The sequence below is a fragment of the Macaca nemestrina genome, chromosome 6 (genome assembly GCF_043159975.1).
Source record: "Macaca nemestrina isolate mMacNem1 chromosome 6, mMacNem.hap1, whole genome shotgun sequence".
NCBI classification, from domain to species: domain Eukaryota; kingdom Metazoa; phylum Chordata; class Mammalia; order Primates; family Cercopithecidae; genus Macaca; species Macaca nemestrina.
In genome coordinates this window covers 40,036,370-40,053,244 of record NC_092130.1, presented here as the reverse complement: position 1 = coordinate 40,053,244, position 16,875 = coordinate 40,036,370, and the positions used below count along the sequence as shown (strand labels likewise).

Below are 16,875 nucleotides of genomic sequence, written 5' to 3'. Positions count from 1 at the left end.
AAATAAAGCTGTTAAAAAATAAAAAGAATGGTAGGGGCCAGAACCTAACAGGAAGGTCAAAATGGGGAGGTTGAAAACCTCTAGGGCCTCTAAGACCAAAGGAATTAGCACTTCTGGACAAGAACTGTGGAATTTTCCAGTACCAATTCCAGGAACCTACTAGCTAAGTGAACCCAAGGGAAGAATCATGGCCTTGGGAGGTTTCTCCAGGTTGTTTTCAGACATGTTTGTTCACCTTCCATTAATATATCCACTTACAAAGGGGATTATAATGTGCAGTGATGCAAACTAGACCATGTTCCTTCACTAGATCCTCTGCTATTTTCTCTATTTATTTTTGAGACAGTCTTGCTGTGTCACCCAGTCTGGAGTGCAGTGGTGGGATCTCAGCTCACTGCAACCTCTGCTTCCTGGGTTCAAGCGATCCTCCCACTTTAGCCTCCCAAGTAGCTGGGACTACAGGCGCCTGCCACCATGCTTGTTCAATTTTTGTATCTTTTGTAGAGATGGAGTTTCACCATGTTGGCCAAGCTGGTCTCAAACTCTTGAGCTCAAGTAATCTGCTTGCCTCAGCCTCCCAAAGTGCTGGGGTTACAGGTGTGAGCCACTGTGCCTGGCTTCCTCTGCTATTTTCTTTTCTTTTCTTTTCTTTTGAGACAGGGTTCTGCTCTTGTTGCCTAGGCTGGACTGCAATGACATGATCTCAGCTCACCGCAACCTCCACCTCCCAGATTCAAGCGATTCTCCAGCCTCAGCCTGCCGAGTAGCTGGTATTATAGGAATGTGCCACCACGCCCGGCTAATTTTTGTATTTTTAGCAGAGATGGGGTTTCTCTGTGTTGGTCAGGCTGGTCTCGAACTCTTGACCTCAGGTGATCAGCCTGTCTCGGCCTCCCAAAGTGCTTGGATTACAGACGTGAGCCACCACGCCCCGCCTCCTCTGGTATTTTCTTTTCTTTCTCTTTTTTTTAATTGAGATGGAGTCTCGCTCTGTCGCCCAGACTGGAGTACAGTGGCGTACTTGGCTCACTGCAAGCTCCACCTCCTGGGTTCACGCCATTCTCCAGCCTTAGCCTCCCAAGTAGCTGGGACTACAGGTGCCCGCCACCACGCCTGGCTAAGTTTTTGTATTTTTAATAGAGATGGGGTTTCACCGTGTTAGCCAGGATGGTCTCGATCTCCTGACCTCGTGATCTGCCTGCCTTGGCCTCCCAAAGTGCTGGGATTACAGGTGTGAGCCACCGCGCCCGGCCTCCTCTGGTATTTTCAATGACACTACATTTATTTCTGAGACCTTAGTTCCAACCTAGACTTATCTCCTGTTTATTGATAACCATAGGATCACAGAGCTGAAAGGTAATCTCATTTTAAAAATACAGAAACTGAAAAAAAAATTTTTTTAAATACAAAAACTGTGCCCAGGCGTGGTGACTCATGCCTGTAACCCAGCACTTTGGGATGCCGAGGTGGGAGGATCACCTAAGGTTTGGAGTTTGAGACCAGCCTGATCAACATGGAGAAACCCCATCTCTACTAAAAAAATACAGAATTAGCCGGGCGTGGTAGCATGCAACTAATTGGGAGGCTGAGGCAGGAGAATCACTTGTACCCAGGAGGCGGACGTTGTGGTGAGCTGAGGTCATACCACTGCACTCCTGCCTGGGCAACAAGGGCGAAACTCCTTCTCAAAAACAAAACAAAACAAAACAACAACAACAACAAAAAACATAAACTGAGGGTCTAGAGGAGAGAGGGGAGTTGCTTGCTAAAGATCATACCAGATCATCATAGCCAGAGGGTATGATGGCATAGAGGAGACTCAAATCATGGTGAAAAATGGCATAGAGGGGACGCAAATCGTGGTGAAATGCCTTACTCCTAAATTCTCTATCCAAATGACAACATTCTCAATCAATCAGTAATAGCCTATGGAAAGATAGGGCTCAGGCCACGGAGAAGGGATGGATGGTAAGAGGGAAAGGAATAGGTGGATGTGGAGGTGGAAGAAGAGGTAAATGGTAAAGTAGAGGCTGTTACTATGTGTTTACATTTTTTTTTTTCTTTAAGCTTGATTTCTTTCCATGTTGGCTTATTCTAATGAACCATGTTGCACTGCGGCCTAGAAGAATTGGTTGGTTTTTTTAAGGTCACTGAAGGGTTTTGGTCATTTCCCTGGCCCACCCCAGTTCCTGAGCCAGAGTGGACAGGCTTTGCTTCTAATAGCTTGTCCTAACCATCTAACTTCAGTTTCTGAATAAAATCCTTATGGCTGGGAAGGTCCTTCACTCCCACTTGCCCTATCCTAGTTTCTCTCTCTTTGCCCTGTGCATCCCCAAATCCTACCTGGAGATATAGAGAGGGAGGAAGAGGAAAAGAAGTAAATTTTCCCTTTCATAGATTCACATCAGAAACATCCAGAGCACAGTACAAAGCTCTAGCTCCTAAGCTTTGACTGCTGGGCTAAAAGATGAGAGTTGACTAAGTGGAAAAAGACAGCAAACCCAGCAGAGTCTCCATACCTCACCTCCTCCATTCTTCTGCCTCCAATGCAACTGCTATATAGTGCTGCAGCAGCTCTGAAGCCTTTTTGTCTCAGAACTCCTTTATACCCTTAAAAATTATTAAACACCCAAAGAGCTCTTGTTTATGTATGTGGGTTATGTGTATCAGTATTTACTGTGTCAGAAGTTAAAACTGGGAATTAAAAAATATCTTCTGCCCGCTGAGGTGGCTCATGCCTGTAATCCCAGCACTTTGGGAGGCTAGGGTGGGCAGATCACCTGAGCTCAGGAGTTCAAGAACAGCCTAGCCAACATGGTGAAACCCTGTCTCTACTAAAAATATAAAAATAAGCCAGGTGTGATGGTGCACACCTGTAGTCCCAGCTATTGGAGGAGGCTAAGGCACGAGAATCGATTCAACCTGTAAGGTGGAGGTTGTAGTGAGCCAAGACTGCACCACTGCACTCCAGCCTAGGTGACGAAGTGACACTGTGTCACCAAAAAATAAAAATAAAAATAAAAAAGAAAAGAAAATCTTACTTTGACACAGTAGGCACATGAAAAAAAATCTTCCAATGAAGGATTTAAAAAATATATATATTCATTTAATAAATGTGAACATAACTTTTTTATAAATATGTATACGTGTGTGTGTGTGTATATATATATATATATGCACACATAAAAAAAATTTTTTTTTTTTGAGATGGAGTCTCGCTCAGTCACCCAGCCTAGAGTGCAGTGGCGCGATCTCGGCTCACTGCAAGCTCCGCCTCCCGGGTTCACGCCATTCTCCTGCCTCAGCCTCCCAAGTAGCTGGGACTACAGGCGCCCGCTGCCATGCCTGGCTAATTTTTTGCATTTTTAGTAGAGACGGGGTTTCACCGTGTTAGCCAGGATGGTCTCGATCTCCTGACCTCGTGATCCGCCCACCTCAGTCTCCCAAAGTGCTGGGATTACAGGCGTGAGCCACTGCGCCCGGCTTTTTTTTTTTTTAGACAGAGTCTTGTTCTGTCACCCAGGCTGGAGTACACTGATGCCATCTTGGCTCACTGCAACTTCGGCTGCTGGGGTTCAAGCAATTCTTCTGCCTCAGCCTTCCAAGTAGTTGGGATTACAGGTGCATGCCACCACGCCAGGCTAATTTTTGTTTTTTTAGTAGAGACGGGGTTTCACCATGTTGACCAGGCTGGTCTTGAACTCCTGACCTCAGGTGAATCTGCCTGCCTTGTCCTCCTAAAGTGCTGGGATTACAGGCATGAGCCACCACTCCTGGCTAAATAAATATTTTTCAAAACAAAAATATTTAATGAGAAAAGTGGCATCTTCAATGTCTGGCTTTATAAAAGCTGGATTCTCATATCTGCTTCTGTATTCAGTCAAATGCAAGAGTGTTTTGGTTGAAGAATATGAAGAAAATCTGGCTCAACACAGCTATGTAGTTGGAAAAGGAAGAAATACTTCAATAGATTTTTCAGATAACTGGATATTCCCTTCAATACACCAAAATCCAACAACTGTTAGTTTCTTAAAGGTTGAGACCATAACTACAAAATGTCCATACTCTGTTATATTAAAATCCATTGGTCTATCACACACTTTCATTTTGTGGTGTTGTTTTGAGACAGGGTCTTACTCAGTTACCCGGGGTGGAGTGCAGTGTCTGCAATCACTGCTCATTTCAGCCTTGACTTCCCAGGCTCAGGTGATCCTCCCCCCTCAGACTATAGGCATGCGCCACCACACCCAGCTAATTTTTTTGCATTTTTAGTAGAGACAGGGTTTTGCCATGTTGCCTAGGCTGATCTTGAGCTTCTGGACTCAAGTGATCCTCCAGCTTTGGCCTCCCAAAGTGCTGGGATTATAGGCATGAGCCACAGTGCCCAGCCCTAATTTAAAAAAATTATGTGTAGAGACAGGGTCTCCCTATGTTGCCCAGGCTGGTCTGGAACTCATGGGCTCAAGCGATCCTCCTGCCTCAGCCTCCCAAAGTGCTGGGATTACAGGTGTGGGCTACCACACCCGGCCTATTATTACTTACTTTTTTTTTTTTTTTTTCCAGATGGACTCTCGCTCTGTTGCCCAGGCTGGAGTGTAGTGGTGCCATCTCGGCTCACTGCAACCTCTGCCTCCCGGGTTCAAACAATTCTCATGCCTCAGCCTCCTGAGTAGCTGGGACTACAGGTGCTCACCACCATGCCCAGCTAATTTTTGTATTGTTAATAGAGATGGGGTTTCACCATGTTGGCCAGTCTGGTCTTGAACTCCTGACCTCAAGTGATCCACTTGCCTTGGCCTCCCAAAGTGTTGGGATTACAGGTGTGAGCCACCACGCCTGGCCTAATATACTTTCAATGGATCTTTTACACATGTATGATTTTGTAACATCATGATTGGTCATTTGGAAAACATTGGTTCACTGAACTGTGCAGATCTTTCAAACATTGACACATTTTTATTATATAATATAAAAAATATTTATTAATACCATGATTTATCTCATCAAAAAAGTCTTTAAAACTTTTAGAAAACTATCAACCAGTAATATGTACAATTTTCCAAAATTCTCATTTTTGCTCAAAGATTTGAATTTTATCATTGGAAATAAATATTGTCAGGTGTTTTCCTTCAAGTGACAGGCTCCAGAGAATGTCTGCCAAATATCCACATCTGAATTACCAACATTTGCCTGTCAGTGCTATTTTCAAGTAAAAATGGTGTTCTATGAAAAAAAAAAAGGCCAATGCAGCTTGCAACCAAATAGCTATGCTCCTTGAGATAACCAATGTACTTTGATAAATAGCAGAAGTGCTCTGTGTATCCTTCTCATTTCCTAACATAGAATATTAAAAACACTTGTACTCAAGAGTCAAGTTTTAATAAAATTAATTTTTACTGCTTCATCAAGGATTCTTAATAAAATTGGCCTTTTCCTGCTTTGAGTGCCCAATGGGGAAGAATATATTTACTGCTAGTACAGTTTGATACCATTGCCTAATACTGTGCTGAAGTACCAGCGATCTTTGTTTTTTAGAAACAGGAGCTCACTCTGTTGCCCAGGCTGGATTGTAGTGGTGAGATCATAGCTCACTGTAGCCTTAAACTCCTGGGCTCAAGCAATCCTCCTGCCTCGGCCTCTTGAGTAGCAGGGACTACAGGCATGCATCATCATACCCAGCAGTACCAGCAAATTTTTACCCCCCATTGCTTTTGTACCATCACTACGAAAGTCAATATAGTGAAAAATAATACATTAGAATTATAATGAAAATAGTTTTGACTTCATGGATTCTCCTGAAAAGGTCTTGAGGGCTGCAGGAATCTATAGACCATACTCTGAGAATTGTGGGAATATGGCCGGGCGCAGTGGCTCCTGTCTGTAATCTCAGCACTTTGGGAGGCAAAGGCGGGTGGATCATCTGAGGTCAGGAGCTCAAGACCAATCTGGCCAACATGGTGAAACCCCATCTCTACTAAAAATACAAAATGAGTCGTGCGTGGTGGCGGGCGCCTGTAGTCCCAGCTACTTGGGAGGTTGAGGCAGAAGAATTGCTTGAACCTGGGAGGTGAATGTTGCAGTAAGCCGAGATCAAGCCACTGCACTCCAGGCTGGGTGAGAGAGCGAGACTCCGTCATAAAATAAAATAAGATAGAATAGAATAGAGTAGAGTAGAGTAGAACGGAGTAGAGTAGAGTAGAGTAGAATAGAGTGGAGGAGAGTAGAAGAGAATAGAGTAGAGTAGAACAGAGTAGAATAGGGTAGAATAGCATAGAGTAGGGTAGAATAGAGTAGAATAGAATAGAGTAGAGTAGAATACAGTAGAGTAGAATAGAATAGAGTAGAATAGAATAGAATAGAATAGAGTAGAGTAGAATAGAATAGAATAGAATAGAATAGAATAGAATAGAATAGAATAGAGTAAAGTAAAAGTAAAGTAAAATAAAATAAAATATTAGCTGGGTGTGGTAGTGCATGCCTATAATCCCAGCTACTTGAGAAGCTGAGGCACAAGAATCACTTGAACCTGGGAGGCGGAGGTTGCAGTGAGCTGAGACCGCTCCACTGTACTCCAGCCTGGGTGATAAAGTGAGACTCCGTCTAGCTGGGTGGGGCTAAGAATTGGCTGGGTGTGGTGGCTCACACCTGTAATCCTAGCACTTTGGGAAACCAAGGCAGGTGGATTACTTGAGGTTGGGAGTTTGAGACCAGCCTGGCCAATATGGCAAAACACCATCTCTACTAAAAATATATATTTAAAAAAAAAAAAAAAAAGGCCAGGCGTGGTGGTGCATGCCTGTAATCCCAGCTACTCTTGAGGCTGAGGCAGGAGAATTGCTTGAACCCAGGAATTGGAGGTTGCAGGCAGCCGAGATTGCTCCATTGCATTCCAGCCTGGGTGTTACAGCAAGACTTTGTCTCAAAAACAACAACAAAATTGTGGTAATATACCCGTGTATGTGTGTGTATATCAAAGTATAAGTGAAATATTTCTTCCCTAACTTCACATTTCTCTGAGTTAAATGCAGCTCCCTAGATTTTGCACAAAAAAGTACATTCTAAATTTTTAAAATTTTATTTTTCTTCTTAATTTGTTAAACACATTAATAATAACAATAAAGATTTTTAAAAACAAAAAATCTACCAACTATCTAAAGTTTGGTTTTAAGGTAATAACTGGGGTGGTTTTGGAAAATAGTTGTTTGTTACAAAGGCATTACATACTCATTGTAAACAAATTCAAACAATATATGCAGAAATAAAATGATATATTTCTAGTAAAAAACTGAAATAATTTCATTTTTCCCCCACTTGGCAGTATACCATGCACAATCAGCCTTCTGATTTTCTTCGTTCTTTTATTTATTTACTTACTTATGTATTTATTTATTTAGTTTTTGAGATGGAGTCTTGCTCTATCGCCAGGCTGGAGTACAGTGGCATGATTTTGGCTCACTGCATCCTCCGCCTCCTGGGTTCAAGCTATTCCCCCCTGCCTCAGCCTCCCGAGTAGTTGGGACTACAGGCGTGAGCCACCACAGCCAACTAATTTTTTGTATTTTAGTAGAGACGAGGTTTCACCATGTTGGTCGGGATGGTCTCAATCTCCTGACCTCATGATCTGCCTGCCTCAGCCTCTCAAAGTGCTGGGATTACAGGCATGAGCCACTCTGCCTGGCCTCTTCATTCTTTTTAACAAGTATATTGTAGGTCATGTTATAACTGTATCACAGCTAACTTAACCACTTACTTATTGATGGACAAGTAAGGTTTGCTTGCTTGTTTGTATTGAGACGGAGTCCCACTCTTTCGTCCATGCTGGAGTGCAGTGGCATGATCTTGCGCACTGCAACCTCCATTTCCCACCTTCAAGTGATTCTCATGCCTCAGTCTCCCTAGTAGCTGGGACTACAGGTGTGCACCACCACCCCTGGCTAATTTTTTTTTTTTTTTTTGAGACAGAGTCTCGCTTTGTCACCGAGGTTAGAGTGCAGTGGTGCGATCTCGGCTCACTGCAACCTTTGCTCCAAGGTTCAAGTGATTCTCCTGCCTCAGCCTCCCGAGTAGCTGGGATTACAGGCATCTGCCACCATGCCTGGCTAATTTTTGTATGTTTTAGTATAGATGAAGTTTTGCCACGTTGGTCAGGCTGGTCTCAAACTCCTGACCTCAAGTGATCCACCCGCCTTGGCCTCCCAAAGTGCTAGGATTACAGGTATGAGCCACCCTGTCCTTTTTTTTTTTTTTTAGAGATGGGGTTTCACCATGTTGGCCAGGCTGGTCTTGAACTCCTGACCTCAAGTGATCCATCCACCTCAGTCTCCCAAAGTGCTGGGATTATAGGAGTGAGCCACCGTGCCTGGCCCTGACAAGTAAGGTTTTAATGAATGTCCTTGTACACAATTGTTTTTTTTTTTTTTTGAGTTAATGTGTGAGGGTTTCTGTGCCACATTTTCCCCAGAGTTGGAAATGGATTTGCTAAATCAAAGGGTAGGTGCACTAAAAAAAAAAAAAAAAAGAAGAAGAAGAAGAAGGACTGGGCACAGTGGTTCATGCCTATAATCCCAGCACTTTGGGAGGCCAAGGTGGATGGATCACTTGAGGTCAGAAGTTCCAGGCCAGACTGGCAAACATGGTGAAAACCGGTCTCTACTAAAAATACAAAAATTAGCCAAGTGTGGTGGCATATTTCTGTAATCCCAGCTACTTGGGAGGCCGAGGCAGGAGAACTGCTTGAACCCAGGAGATGGAGGTTGCAGTGAGTTGAGATCACGCCACTGTACTCCAGCCTGGGCGACAGAGACTCTGTTTCAAAAAAATAAAATGAAGGCACCTCCAAACTTATTTCCCTAAAGATTGTATCAATTACACTACTGCTAATGGTATACAGGGAGTGCAACAGGGAACTTGTGAGAGTAACTGTTGGGCATAAGGATTACCAGGCTCTGAATAGTGGTCAACCAGTGCTTTGAAGGGTTTTTAAGTATTTCTGAGCCCTTCAGTCACTCTCCAGGAATTCTAATATTCATTTGAAATCCCTGGTATACAGAAAAGTATTGCTGTTTTCTTTGGACTCTCTAGTATGGCTCAATCTTGATTTAAAATGTTGCCAGCTTATGGGTGGAGCCATTGGGACAGTTTAGGGCTTTAACCAAACTCCAGAGGCCACAGACAGGCCTGCCCGTATGTCCTACATAACTCTGTAACAGTGATGCAATTCTTTTCAACTGATGAACCTTTTGTGTTGACTAAATCTCTGCTGGAGAAGTCCAATTTTGGCTGTTTTTCTTTTCTTTTTTTTCCCTTGACACCAGAGGTGTAAATGCCAGGGTCTAAGAAGGGCTTCTAGGTGAAAAGTTTAAGAGTAGAGTCCTGACCAGTATATATCTTAATAGCTTCTGTGAGCTTATATCAGACTCATGTCTGGCCTAGACTTTCTACAAGTGTCCTTTTGGGGCCATAGCCACTTCCTTGGGAAAGAACACCTGGTAGGTGGCACTGTTACCTGCCCTGCAGGTGAACACCATGCTGTATCTCCTGATTTAGGGTGTGGCAAACTGAGTTGAGTTCAAACACTCCACAAGAGTCTCCAAGACTGAACTGACTGGGTCACTTCAGAGTGACCCAGTCCTCACTTATAAGCCCAAATTGCTCTTTGAGTTGGAGTCCTGGATCTGCTCCTTTCTCATTGTGGTAAGCAAGGATGTACTTCAGGTTCTCACAGGAAAAATCAGAGGGTAATGATTGGGTCATGTAAAATCACTTCAGAGATTTTATTGGGAGATACTGATTCTAATATTCACTCCTCAAGTTACTCCTCTATTTTAAAAAAATTGTAAGGCCAGGTGTGGTGGCTCACACCTGTAATCCCAGCACTTTGGGAGGCCGAGGTGGGTGGATCACCCTGGGTCAGGAGTTCGAGACCAGCCTGGCCAACATGGTGAAACCCCATCTCTACTAAAAATACAAAATTAGCTGGGCATGGTGACACACGCCTATAATCCCAGCTACTTGGGAGGCTGAGGCAGGAGAATCGCTTGAACTTGGGAGGTGGAGGTTGCAGTGAGTCGAGATCATGCCATTGGACTCCAGCCTGGGCAAGAAGAGTGAAACTCCGTCTAAAAAAAAAAAAAAAATGGTGGGGGGGATTGTGAAAAACTAAAACAACCCTCAAGGGTTCTTCTGACTCGAAAGTGCTGATTCACTAAATGCCAGGCCACCATAACTTGTAAAATAAGAGGATTCTTGCTGCTGGGGCTGCTATCTAGCTGTTCTCTCATCAGAAAAAGTGCTCAGACCATAAGATTCAAAATTTTCACCAATTCTGGGATCTTCTAAAGTCTGTGGCAGAAGGACATGGTACCAGCCAAGGAGAGCTTCTACAAAAGGTAGGTGTGGCTGCCTAAGTTGCAGTGGTAAGAGGACATGTGAAAAAGGATATTTGGGGTCACTAGCTTCAGGTTTACCAAGTGTGGGATAGAAGAAGCAGGGGGTTTACTGTAATGCATAAGGTAGGGTTCTGGATTTCTCCAAGTAACCTATTGATTGTCAGTTCTTTTTTTTTTTTTTTTTTTTTTTTTTTGAGACGGAGTCTCGCTCTGTCGCCCAGGCTGGAGTGCAGTGGCCGGATCTCAGCTCACTGCAAGCTTTGCCTCCCGGGTTCATGCCATTCTCCTGCCTCAGCCTCCCGAGTAGCTGGGACTACAGGCACCCGCCACCTTGCCCGGCTAGTTTTTTGTATTTTTTAGTAGAGATGGGGTTTCACCGTGTTCGCCAGGATGGTCTCAATCTCCTGACCTCGTGATCCGCCCACCTCGGCCTCCCAAAGTGCTGGGATTACAGGCTTGAGCCACCGCGCCCGGCCTTGATTGTCAGTTCTTAGAACGCTATTCTTGTCAAAGAGCTTGTACAACTGTAGACCAGAACATCTGGGCTGAACTACACACTTAATGGTATTTATTTCTCAAAGTGACTCTTGGTTTTTCCCTTTTTTTTTAGATGGAGTCTCACTCCATCACCCAGGCTGGAATGCACTGGCGCAATCTCGGCTCACTGCAACCTCTGCCTCCCGGGTTCAAGCGAGTCTCCTGCCTCCCAGGTTCAAGCGATTCTCCTGCCTCAGCCTCCCAAGTAGCTGGAACTATGGGCACCCATCACCATGCCTGGCTAATTTTTGTATTTTTAGTAGAGACGGGTCTTCACCATATTGGCCAGGGTGGTCTAGAACTCCTGACCTTGTGATACGCCCGCCTCGGCCTCCCAAAGTGCTGGGATTATAGGTGTAAGCCACTGTGCTGGGGGGCTTTTCCTTTTAATTAGTACTGAAGTGAGAAAGCTCATAGAATTACTGCTAGCACTCATATTTTCAGTACAATCCTTCCAATGGAAGCAATACACAAAAATACTCACCAAGGACTCACCTGGGGGAAGAGTGGATTAATCTTCATTGTCATCCAATATGACCTTTCTGCAGAGAGATGTTTAACTTTTGCAAAAAGCAAAGCTACAACTTGATGTCTTTTAAAAATGTGGGCCAGGTGTGGTGGCTCACACCTATAATCCCAGCACTTTGGGAGACTGAGGCAGGTGGATCGCTTGAGCCCAGGATTTTGAGAGCAGCCTGGGTAACATGGCAAAAACCCTGTCTCTACAAAAAATACAAAAAAAAAAAAAACAAAAAAAACACAACACAACAAAACAAAACTAGCTTGGCATGGTGGTGTGCGCCCGTAGTTCCAGCTACTTGGGAGGTTGAGGTGGGAGGATGGCTTGAGCCTGGGAGGTTGAGGCTGTAGTGAGACTGCACCACTGCACTACTCACTAACAGAGCAAGACCCTGTCAAAAAAAAAAAAAGTTTTCAGTTACAGAGTTACAGTAAATCTGTGTTTCTGTCCAGTTGAAAGTTTGGGGGTTTCTGGCTGACTCAGCAATTAATGTTCTACCTTGGCTAAGTTCTTCTCATTGCTCTCTGAAACCAAACACATAAGGTAAATCCATCATGTTTAACTTTGTTGTTGTTTGGATTTTTTTTTTTTTTTTGAGATGGAGTCTCGCTCTGTCACCCAGGCTGCAGTGCAGTGGTGTGATCTCGGGTCTCAGCTCACTGCAATCTCTTGCCTCCCAGGTTCAAGCGATTCTCCTGCCTTAGCCTCCCAAGTAGCTGGGATTATAGCACCCACCACCATGCCTGGCTAAATTTTGTATTATTATTATTAGTAGTAGTAGCAGTAGAGGCAGGGTTTCACCATGTTGGCCAGGCTGGTTTTGAACTTCTGACCTCAAGTGATCCACCTGCCTCAGCCTCGCAAAGTGCTGGGATTACAGGTGTGAGCCACTGCGCCTGGCCTAAGACACGTTTAGCTTGGAAGAAACTTTCAAACTCTCTCCCAAAGTGGCTGTACTGTTTTGCATTCTCACCAGAATGAGAATTCTTGCTGCTCTGCCTTCTTGCCAGTAATTGGTATTGCCACTTATTTGAACTTTAGCCATTCTAATAGGTGGAAATAAAAATTTAAAGAAAGGATCATGATGCATAATGCCACATTTATTTTCAGAAAGTTTGTATAGATCTGGAGTAACTTTTGTTTCTATACTCTTTTGTTTCCCACATTTCATCAGGTGCAAAGGTTATACTGATTTTGTTGTTGTTGTTGTTGAGACAAGGTCTCACTCTGTCACCCAGGCTGGTGAATAGTGGTGTGATCATAGCTCACTGTAGCCTTGATCTCCTGGGCTCAAGCAATCCTCCCACCTCAGTCTCCCAAGTAGTTGGGACTACAGGTACATATCTCCACACTTGGCTACCTTTTATTATTATTATTATTATTATTATTATTATTTTGTAGCGATAGGGAGTCTTGCTTTGTTGCCCAGGCTGATCTCAAACTCCTGGGCTCAAGTGATCTTCTTGCCTTGGCCTCCCAAAGTGCTGGGATTACAGGCATGAGCAACTGTGCCTGACCTTCATGCTGATTACACTTATTGACAGTTTTTCTCCATTCTGATAGCCACTTCCCTAATCCAGGTGTTCATTATGTCATACCTGGGCAAAAAGCTGCAGCCAGATTGCTTGTTTCCTACACTCTAGTATCTCCTTGTTCTAACCCAATTTACTCAATTCAGCTAAAACGAAAAAATTTTGTACTCTTCCTTTAACAATTTTTATTGTTTATCGAAAACTATGGTGGGTGGCTTATTGAACCAAAGTTATGTATTTATTTTTAGTTTTATAGAGATGGGGGTCTTGTTATTTTGCCCAGGCTGGTCTCAAACTCCTGGGCTCAAGCAATCCTCCTATGTTGGCCTCCCAATATGCTGGGATTACAAGTGTGAGCCACTGCTCCTGGCCTGAGAAGGATATCTAAAAACCTAATAACATGGTTTGTGTACGAGAGGAGGTCTAGGTATTTAGTGGGGAAAGTAAAAAGACTCTTTTCCTCATTTTATATTCATTTTATTCTTTTTTCCACATGCCTGTTGTGTCAAATTGTTTTGTTCTTTTTGAAATTTGAACCATGTGAATGTATTAACTATTAGATTTTTTTTTTTTTTTTTTTTTTTGAGACAGAGTCTCACTCTGTTGCCCAGGCTGGAGTGCAGTGGCATGATCTTGGCTAACTGCAATCTCCACCTCCTGGGCTCAAGCAATTCTCCTGCCTCAGCCTCCTGAGTAGCTGGGATTACAGGGGCCCACCACCACACCTGGCTAATTTGTGTAAACTATTAGATTTTTTTAGTGTGAAATTACATGGTCTAAGAAACTAACAATATAGTTGGAGAAACCAGAAGACAAGTTTTAAATGTTTCTGTTATAAGGGAGGAAGATATATTTGATGGTAGTCAGGGATAACTTCACCTAGGGTGCTGATTAGCAGATTTATAAGAAGGATAAAATGGTTGAAGCATGTTTACCTGACTGATGAATTTCCTCTGCTTTTGAGGTTGCCATGGAATTGATGTGATATAGTGGGAAGAGCATGGGTTTTGGGACCAAGCAGAAATAAATTCAAATCCCGGCTTTTCTATACACTGGCCTTATAACCTTGGGCAAGTTATTTAACAATTTTGAAGTTTCAACTTCCTCATCTACAAAATGGGTAAAATCTGAATAGGATCATTATAAAGGTTAAATGACCTCCAAGTGCAACAAATATGTTGGTTTACTTCTTATACAGATGGGCTGAACTGAGATGGATTGGCATATAGGAATTAAATGTCTGGAGAAAATGCAGGATGCATGTGAAAGAACTTCATGTAGCTAAAGTCCCTGTATCTATAATTTAGTTTGTCAATCTCATATTATGGGATTTGAAACCTCTTATTGTCTCAGAAGTTTTAGAAACCCTTGGGCTAGCTGGGCACAGTGGCTCATACCTATAATCTCAGCACTTTGGGAAGCTGAGGCGGGAGGACTGCTTGAGCCCAGAGGTTAGAGGCCAGCAGCCTGAGTAACATAGGGAGACCCCCGTCTCCACAAATAATTAAAAAAAAAAAAAAAAAAGCCAGGCATGGTGGTCCAATCCTGTGGTCCCAGCTATTTGGGAAGCTAAGGTGGGAGAATCGCTTGAGCCTGAGAGGTCGAGGCTGCAGTGAGCAGGTGATTGTACCACTGCACTTCAGCCCCAGTGACAGGGTGAGACCCTGTCTCAAAAAACAAAATAACAAAATAAAACTCCTTTGGCTATACAGTTTTTATAAGGGTTTTTTTTTTTTTTTTTTTGTGATAGAGTCTTGCTCTGTTGTCCAGGCTGGAGTGCAGTGTCACAATCTTGGCTCACTGCAAGCTCCACCTCCCAGGTTCACGCCATTCTCCTGCCTCAGCCTCCCGAATAGCTGGGACTACAGGCGCCTGCCACCACGCCCGGCTAATTTTTTTTGTATTTTTAGTAGAGATGGGGTTTCACCATGTTAGCCAGGATGGCCTCGATCTCCTGACCTCACGATCTGCCCACCTCGGCCTCCCAAAGTGCTGGGATTACAGGCGTGAGCCACCGCGCCCGGCCATGTGTTTTTTATCCTTCTTGATCTGGAAGATGGTCAAAACAGAGTGCTTTGAAACACATTATAAGTAGACTCTAAATATTCCCACTGTCTTTTTTTTTCTTTTCTTCTTTATTCCATAGAGACTCAAAATTGCCAGTGCTGACTATATTTCAAGTCATCATGGCAGGGTATTGGGAAAAGTTTTCAATTAGCAATAATCATTCCTTTGGCTATGATACTACCACTAAGCAAATCTCCACTCCATTTTTTTTTCCTGAGACAGAGTCTCGCTCTGTCACCCATGCTGGAGTGTAATGGCGTGATCTCAGCTCACTGCAACCTCCACCTCCCGGATTCAAGTGATTCTCCTGCTTCAGCCTTCTGAGTAGCTGGGATTATGGGTGCGCACCACCACGCCCAGCTAATTTTTGTAGTTTTAGTAGAAATGGGGTTTCACCGTGTTGGTCAGGCTGGTCTTGAACTCCTGACCTTATGATCCACCCGCCTTGGCCTCCCAAGTGCTGGAATTACAGGTGTGAGCTATATCGCACCCGGCCTAATTTTTGTATTTTTAGTAGAGACAGGGTTTCACCATGTTGGCCAGGCTGGTCTTGAACTCCTGACCTCAGGTGATCCACCCACCTCAGCCTCCCAAAGTGCTGGGATTACAGGCATGAGCCACCATACCTGGCCTGAGTGTGATTTTATTTATTTATCAAATGTATCACTTGATATTGTGATGATTTATCAATGAGTTTTCAAATTTTAAATCCATAGGAATGTAGTATATATGGAACTATTGAATCACATTTTCTTTTTGAGACAAAGTTTCACCCTTGTTGCTCAGGCTGAAGTGCCGTGGTGTGATCTTGGCTAACTGCAACCTCTGCCTCCCAGGTGCAAGCAATTGTCCTGCCTCAGCCTCCTGAGTAGCTGGGATTATAGGTGCCCACCACCACGCCTGGCTAATTTTTTGTATTTTTAGTAGAGACAGGGTTTCATCATGTTGGCCAGGCTGCTCTTGAACTCCTGACCTCAGGTGATCCACCCGCCTTGGCCTCCCAAAGTGCTGGGATTATAGGCATGAGCCACCATGCCCAGCCGTTAAATCACATTTAATAGAGACTCTATAGAGCAGTCACCAAAATATAGGAGACTGGGAGTTCCTAATTCCCATACTGACTGTCAAACTACTGACAGGTATCTCAAGTTAAGGTCCTGGTGAAACAAAGATTATTGCTGAATCACATTTCTTTAGCTATACTCGGGGTTAGTCGGTAGGCACTGAGTAAAGAGAGTGTTTTCTTCTCTCTCAGATAAATTGAGAAAAATGTATATATATCCATATTTCCTCTCCCTGTGTCCTTGAGAGTCACTGCATTTGTTTAAAGAATTTAATGAGTTTGTTCAGGGAGTTGCCTCAGAAATTATTTTTGTATCAGTAGTAAGCATGACAAGTAGTTCCTTTGTAATGCTGTACCAGTCAATACCTGTTTTTGCCTAAGGATGTATCCATACCAATTCTGGATAATCCAGCTTTGAAGTGGGTTGGGCAGTGCTAGGTTTCTTTTGTTGGTGTTATTAGTTTGGGTTGTGACTTAGTCACACATGCCTTGAAAACTTAACAGCACTGAGGGTATAGGCTAATTAAATTCCACAAATGCTAACTAAAGCCAGTGTACATAGCATTTACATTAAAATAGTTCTGTAGAATAGGTACAAGACTTTTTATTTATTTTCTACAACTTATTTATTATCTAGAAAGAACATTTAACTAACATGTTCTGCTCATAGAAAACACTATCCTTTACATGTGAAATGTCAAAATGAGCAATTACCAAGCCAAAGAAATGTTTATAATCTTCAAAATGTTTTTTAAATAAATGTTTGGC

The 16,875-nt window shown here is 43.4% G+C and overlaps 1 pseudogene; it reads right to left on the bottom strand.

Moving 5' to 3' along the window:
- Window positions 1-15,115: 15,115 nt before the first annotated feature.
- LOC112426078 (U4 spliceosomal RNA) lies at window positions 15,116-15,239 on the bottom strand (annotated as a pseudogene).
- Between the last annotated feature and the right edge of the window lie 1,636 nt (window positions 15,240-16,875).